The sequence below is a fragment of the Garra rufa genome, chromosome 2 (genome assembly GCF_049309525.1).
Source record: "Garra rufa chromosome 2, GarRuf1.0, whole genome shotgun sequence".
Lineage (NCBI taxonomy): Eukaryota > Metazoa > Chordata > Actinopteri > Cypriniformes > Cyprinidae > Garra > Garra rufa.
The window spans coordinates 65,208,255-65,216,371 of NC_133362.1; positions in this window are offsets into that span (position 1 = coordinate 65,208,255).

Here is an 8,117-nt window from a genome sequence, read left to right on the forward strand (position 1 = left end):
CAAAAACATCACTGGATGAATCTGCATTTTTGAATCAATCTCTATTCATTGACAAATACATTTTTTTACAGTTGTTTCCATCTAGTGGCGAAACAATGCAATCGACACAAACGTTATTTGAAGCGCCAATTGCTTTCAAAAGATGACGTGCTCTGTTTTAATTTCTACCATAGACATCACATCAGTGTTTATATCCAAACTATGACCTTTAATCAGAATTGCTGTGGTAATATGAATGACTGGGTATTTGATAAGACTGTTTGTGAAGCTGTTTTTTTTTTTACATTAACATGATGACTGCTCTCTCTGTTAGCGGCAGTGCAAATACAGCTTTGAATGTAAGACTTTTTCAAAGGTTTAATAGACATGGGAAATCGTTGTCATTTACAAATGAGATCGCGTGCATAAGAACTCTTTGTGATCAACGAAAGCAAATTTTATGATCCAAGAATTCGCTGACATACTGTCACTACTAGCTGCTGGATATGTGCTTGTCTCTTCTTTACGCTCCACGCTACACTCACTGAGGCATAACCATTGACTTAATATAGACGGCATAACGTTAAATGGATGGATGAGCGCCAACGGCTATCGCAAAAAAAAAAAAAAACATGCATGTGATTGGTTGCATTTGATTTCAAGGGCGCAAAATATTAATGTTGCATTATCAAATGTTGTGTTGTCGTGGATACCAAAGATTCTAGAGCGTGTAGTTTTTTTTTTTTGAGCGTGTACTGCTAAATCTCCGACCACTATGACGGTCTGCGACAGCGAGACCTTGACAAGACCGAGAGGTCCGAGACCAAGACAAGACCAAGACCAAAGACCGTCAAGGCCGTGACAAGACCGAGACCACGTAAAAGTGGTCTCGAGACCGGTCTCGAGACCAAGACCGGTCTCGAGACATACATCACTAATCTACAGTAACAATTCATATAATAATTTCTTAATTAAAAATAAAATATGAATAAACCTATCTCTGATAGGCTAATCCTGGGTCACTATGGTCACGCAGGTTTGTTTAAGTATTAAACTCGTGGCCTCGAGAAATGCATGTTGTTTCCTCAACATAAGAAGTCATGGCCACGAGAAATGGATCTCGTTCCCTCATCATCGCATCTTGTGGCCACGACATAAGGATGTCGTTACCTCGACAAAATGATCTTGTGGCCACGACATAATATGACGTTCCCACGAGTTAATATGACGTTCCCACAAATTAATATCTCGTGGCCACGACAAACATAAGTGAACTGAAGGTGTCCCCTGGCGGGCACCGTAGGAACCAGAACCTTTGAGAATAAAACAGGAGGAACAAGGAGGTTGGTGTTTGATCTTCATTCATCTTTAATGACTGTTTGTGGTACATTATTTCAAAGTTTTATTAATACTGAGTTTCAAGCTGCTTTAAATTTTGTAAATTGTAAAAGAAACAATCTTTAAAGCTGAACAGTCTGTTGAAAGTATAGACGGGGCAGCAAAAGCACTTCCAGATCTAGTAAGAAACATTTAAATTCTGCACAGAATTTTTGGTAACATTTTCTATGAAGCCCCTATTTATAATACATTATAAAGTATTTCTAAGGCATTGTAATGAATGCATCATAAAAAAAAAATCTTATAATATGTTCTCATAAATAATCATAACAATTACAATATACTAAAGTACTTGAGTATTTGGGGTTCTAACTTTTAAGATTATGATTATTTATTAGACACAATGGGCGGCATATTAAATCTACGCAATTTTTAATGGACTATATTCTATTACAATTTTATTTTTATTTTTTTACATTATATTTCATTTTATTATGATGGGCCCCCTGGTCTACTGACTAGAAGCAACTTTCCAACTACACTAACACTCCTTTATTAGTAGTATTATTAGTCTAGTATTATTCGACTTAGATTAAGGTTTGGCTAGGTAGAAGGTTCACAAACTTGCAAAGTTACATATCAGTTTGTCTTTTGGGGTACCATCAAAATACAGTGTTAGAATATATTTAGCATACTACTAATAATAATTATTGCTAGCTGACATGTAGTTGAATAGTTACTTATCAAAAGCTGTCTAAAGGGTACCATCAAAATAATCTAACTAATAATACAAATGTGTCATGTTACACACTCATCTGATACATTAACTTTTGGCTCTTTGATAGGTATTATTATTGTTGTTATTATTATTAATACTTATAAGTGCTCTTTGTATGCTTCCAGTAAAGTGACATGCGTAACATGGTAATATATGAGACTTATGTTATAACTATGAGGAGATAATCACACGCTTAAAAGCTATAACCGCAAATAAATAAAAATTACAATACATTAAAACAGTTTTATGATACAACATACTATATTTTTTTTTATAATGCACTATGAATTCATTATAGTGCCTTAAGCATGCCCTTATAATGCATTATAAATACGGGCTTTAAAGAAAGTGTTACTGAATTCTTTTATGAACAGATCAAACACGGCTGATGCAGAAACAGTAGTGTTAGCTTTAGTCATGGCCAATGCTGTTACATCAATAGTTTCAGGGTTTGGACATTTTGGGAGAAAAATTCAAGAACTTTTCAACGAAATTGAAATTTTGCATGCCTCCTGACTCAAGTTTAGTGCTTTGCTGTCAAATGTGTCTTACCAAGAAATAAACGTAATATTTTTTAGTAACTGCGCTTAAACATTCAAAACAATAGTAATCTTATGGTTGACTTGTTATTCACTTTTTAGCATCAAATGATGATGTCTTTATGCAGTTTGAGGTTTAAAAACATGTTATTTTCCACATACTGTACATTATTGTTGCTCCTCTCTGCCCTCCCTTTCTGAAAGGCTTTGATTTCCACAAAACTCACTGTTGATGGAAACCCAGGTGTTCTCTGATTGGTCAGCTATCCATGCTTTGGAATTGGCCGGATACCTCCATCGTGTGTTGGAAATGTTACACCCCTAACCATGTTGTGATATCATTTCTTGGCGCATCGAGACAGAAATGATAAAACCCATTATAAACGAGGCATTTGTTGCATACGTGCAAACTCGTGTTTGAAAAGTCAGTACTGAATTCTTTAAATATGAAAACGTACTTGCAGGCCATCAGTCAGATGCACAGACTGTTCATGCAACATTGTGATTGGCCCACTTTATGGGCATAAGGAGCTCCAGGTGTGTGTTCCTGTTGTGTATGCACTTCGATGGATTAAATGCAGAGCACAATTCACCAAACTCGACTGTTTCTCTTTCAACTGGTGCAAAACTATTTCCTATTCCTAAAGTGTAATAATAATATTACTAAAGTTTTTTACAGAAAAAGTTTAGTGATTTACGAGTGAACATCCTGTGACAGTCAGTTTTGGGTTGTTTTCCATTTAAAAGATCAGTGGAAAATCCCATTAATAAACTGCCCCCTAAATAAAAACTCAGAAGTTTATTTTTTTTTATTTGATAGTTAAATGGGGAGTTTTTTCTCTTATTTTCCCTCATCTCTTTGAATTCAATTTGATGATTTTTATTCCCTAGGATACATAAAATAGTAGAGATCAGTCTATATAGATTTCCTAAACACTATCATTAGATTATCTGGATTTTATTTTTTATTAATTGTATAAAGGCCAACTTAAACACTGTAGGAAACCAGCCGACCAGGATCGGGTTTGGACACCCTGGTATAGGATCTAGCATACAAGCATTACATATCTACATGTTATGATGCCAATTGCTTTGTGTCATTAAACTGGGGTTAACTTTTATTTCTTTGTTTTTCCACCGTACACTCAAAAAAATAATTCGGTCTAAAAATAAACTTTATGTAATTCAATTAAATGCTAATTTTCCATGTATTTGGATTACATAGTTTTGATATAAACATATTAATAAACTTAATGTGATTCATATGCATCAGTGATACGTGAATGAAACAGGTAAGGTTTATGTAATTATTCCCAGTGTTAAACAAGCACTGCTCAGTGTTCATGTGTTTCCACACTACAGAGTGTTCAAGTAGCATTGACACAGTGTTGGAGTTAATGAGATCATTATGTGATGATTGATCATTAATGATGAACACCTGCTGAATCATCAATGGAAAGAGAAACACAAGAACTACAGCTGACTTCAACCACAGCCTTAGAGGAAATCAACTCAAATAAAACAATACATTAAACCTCTCAAGATCTGATTCAATAACTCCACAAACAGATTGACCAGCTTCACTCATTACTAACCAGATTGACTTCTGTCAGACTTCTAGAGAAGCTCTTATTGAGAACTAACAGACGTGTAGATGTTTTGTTTCATGTGAAATCACCATCAATGAGACCAGGGTTTCCTTTGGTTGGGCTCTTGACCCGTCACATGCTGGGTTAAATGTTGTGCTGATAGCTTTTGTTGTACTTAAATAAAACATGTTGAGCTTGGCCAACAAAGTGTAAAAAAAAAAAGTAGGGGGATCTGTTAGTTTGTCAATTTCTTTTGAAGTTTATTTGTTGCATAGATGGATGTTGTGTTACTTTAATATTAGGCCTACTTACAGCTTTACATTTATGTGTTGTATTAATCATATTAGCTGAATCATTTTATCATACTTTGTGTGCTAAAAGTTTTCATCTGTTTCTTTCTAAAGACCACAGACATAATGAATCAGCATATGAACCTCAACAATGGTGATAATCAACAAAATGTTCAGATACATCTCTGAACATCTTAAAACAAGCTATTAAAAAGTCTCAACAAAAAAGGAAGCATAAAAACAATTATTAAGAATAAAATAAAAATAATCTGACAATTCCACTGCATTGTTTATTCATGTTGCAATGCATGCTGGGATACATGGGAGGGTCTTTTACCAAACTTGTACCCAGCATGCATTGCAACATGACACATATTGTTGACCGTCACCATTGTTGAGATTCATATACAGATTCTTGATGTTTCTGGATTTGAAGGTGATACAGATGAAAACTTTTTGAGCACAAAATGAAATACAAAGTATCTAATCTTCGTAACTCATGAAAAACAGTTACTTGTGAAGCTATAGAGACTGCTATAACAACACAACACCCATCAAATCAGGACTTTGAAAGAATCTGGAGGATTGACTAACTTTTTTCTTCTTTGACTTTGGTGGCTAAGCTTCATGTGTTTTATATTTAGACAATTAAAGCTACTACCACTAACACTGGCATGTGACGGGTCAAGATCCCAACCAAAGGAAACCCTGGTCTCATTGATGGTGATTTCACGTGAAACAAAACATCTACACGTTTGTTAGTTCTCAATAAGAGCTTCTCTAGAAGTCTGACAGAAGTCAATCTGGTTAGTAATGAGTGAAGCTGGTCAATCTGTTTGTGGAGTTGTTGAATCAGATCTTGAGAGGTTTAATGTATTGTTTTATTTGAGTTGATTTCCTCTAAGGCTGTGGTTGAAGTCAGCTGTAGTTCTTGTGTTTCTCTTTCCATTGATGATTCAGCAGGTGTTCATCATTAATGATCAATCATCACATAATGATCTCATTAACTCCAACACTGTGTCAATGCTACTTGAACACTCTGTAGTGTGGAAACACATGAACACTGAGCAGTGCTTGTTTAACACTGGGAATAATTACATAAACCTTACCTGTTTCATCCATGTATCACTGATGCATATGAATCACATAAAGTTTATTAATATGTTTATATTAAAACTATGTAATCCAAATACATGGAAAATTAGCATTTAATTGAATTACATAAAGTTTATTTTTAGACCGAATTATTTTTTTGAGTGTAGAATACATTGATGATAGAAATTAAACAACCAGAGCAAATAGTTGAACATTAAAGACTTGTAGTATGTTCTTTAGGGCCAAATGAATATTTAGCAACTTATTTTAGATCAGTGTGACCTTCTTTTCAAAAGTTATTGAACTGGATGCTGTGCCATTGAAGAACAACACAGAATACAGTGATGATAGAAATTAAACAACTAGAGCAAATAATTGAACATTAAAGACTTGTAGTATGTTCTTTAGGATCAAATGAATATTTAGCAACTTATTTTAGATCAGTGTGACCTTCTTTTCAAAAGTTATTGAACTGGATGTTGTGCCATTGAAGAACCCCATAGAATACATTGATGATAGAAATTAAACAACTACAGCAAATAGTTGAACATTAAAGACTTGTAGTATGCTCTTTAGGGCCAAATAAATATTTAGCCACTTGTTTTAGATCATTGTGACCTTCTTTTCAAAAGTTATTGAACCGGATGATGTATCATTAAAGAATCCCATAAAACACAGTGATGATACAAACTGAATATATATGTGAGACACAAATTACTTATAAATCATCAAGTTTTCCCACTTGTTTTTGAAATGTTCACCCAAAATAAAACCCTGTTTGCTCTCATGTTTTCTGAGTACTAGTCAATAACCTGATGAATTCAGTACTATGGGCAGTGATATTTTGCAGGACTGTAAAAATCAATCAATGCACGTCAATTGTAATATTGTGAGAGTTTAATATGAAATGCATTTGTCACACAACAGGAACACATAAAAGGTTAGCCGTTCTTTTAACTGAATACCTGTAGAACACTGTTACACTGTTAAGTCTTTATCACACTTTAAATCAGAGAAACAGAAGTGAATAAAACAGCAAGACATGGGCTCTAGTATTTTCTGTCGGGTCCAGACAAGATGTTCCAACTTGCTTTGGAGCAGCTGATCCATGCTTTCAAAACCTATTAAAATAAATCATATTATTGTTAAAACCAACACAGTTCTTGTTCATTTTAAGGCAAATAAATAAGTAAAAACAGTTGTAAAATGAAGACATTAACTATGTTCAGGCGATTACAGGTAATTTGCCACTTATCTTGTTCACAAATTACAATTCATGTAGGCTACATGATTTTTTAAATTCTTTTCAAACACATTTATTATAATGCAATTTTTTTATTGTTGCTGAAGGAAAATCTATAGCATTACAAGAAATAATGTTGTTTGCTGGTACATCTGTAGTTGGCTAAAATGTAGTTGTCTGTTTCCACACAATGAGAAAAAAATTGCAACTTTTTAGACGGTCCCTATCTTGTTTGCCAAAATACGTTTGACATTCAGTGGACGTTCGCAAGTAAGTATGCCATTAAAACAATACTTGGCCATTTTGGTCGATTGTGAAAAATGTAGTAGGTTGACAATTATGTCGCTCAACAGAATTAGCAAAAAAATACTTTATTGGACATATAATTAGAAAGTTATTGAACGCGGAAGTCCGAATGTGCGAATATGAAACTAACTTTACCGCAGTATGTTTCACTTGCTGTAGTCAGGAATTATAGTTGGCAAAAAGTCTTAACTGGTAAAATGTTTGCACATTCTGTCACAGTAATAACTAACAAGTAGGCTAATAAGAGAGAAAAAAACTTACTCATGTCTTCTGAAGTACGTTTTATTCCTGACAGAGTCTTCTTCCAGAAATGACTAACTTGAACGAAGTTTCTCCTTTGTTTACCGTGATGTGGGCGTCTACTTTTGGCGCGGCGCCCTCACGTGGACGATTTGAATATGAATAGCGAACAGCTCGTGGGCGTGATCTAATTATAAAATAATGAAGCAGACCGGAGAGACTGGACATCGTGTTGGTTTCATATTGATTATTTTATCACAGGATATTTGTTTTCGGTAAAACTTACTTCGTTTAAAAGTATACATATCAAGCTTTGTCTAGACATATTCCTCATGTCTCTGTGTTGTGTATTGGCTGAGTTATAGTATATTTTACTGACGCGTTTCTGAATGAAGATCACGGAGATCAACGCGGCAGACAGCACACCCTTTTTGTTTTCTTTATTTTGCAAAATCACAATGTTTTTTGATTTTGTGAGTATATACAAATAAAAGTAGACCCTTTACAGATTCGATTGATGTACTGCTTTTATCTGTGCAATCAGAAATGACAAAGTAATTAAAGTTCCTTTTGGGAAACTGCCTCAAAACGCCCCAGGGCGTTTTTCGTCCCCAGGGGGTTAAAAAAAAAAAAAAAATAAATAAAAATAAAAATAAAAATGAGCGGTAAAAGGTGTCACGATGATTTACATGACAATGTGTCAGAAGATGATCAGAGATC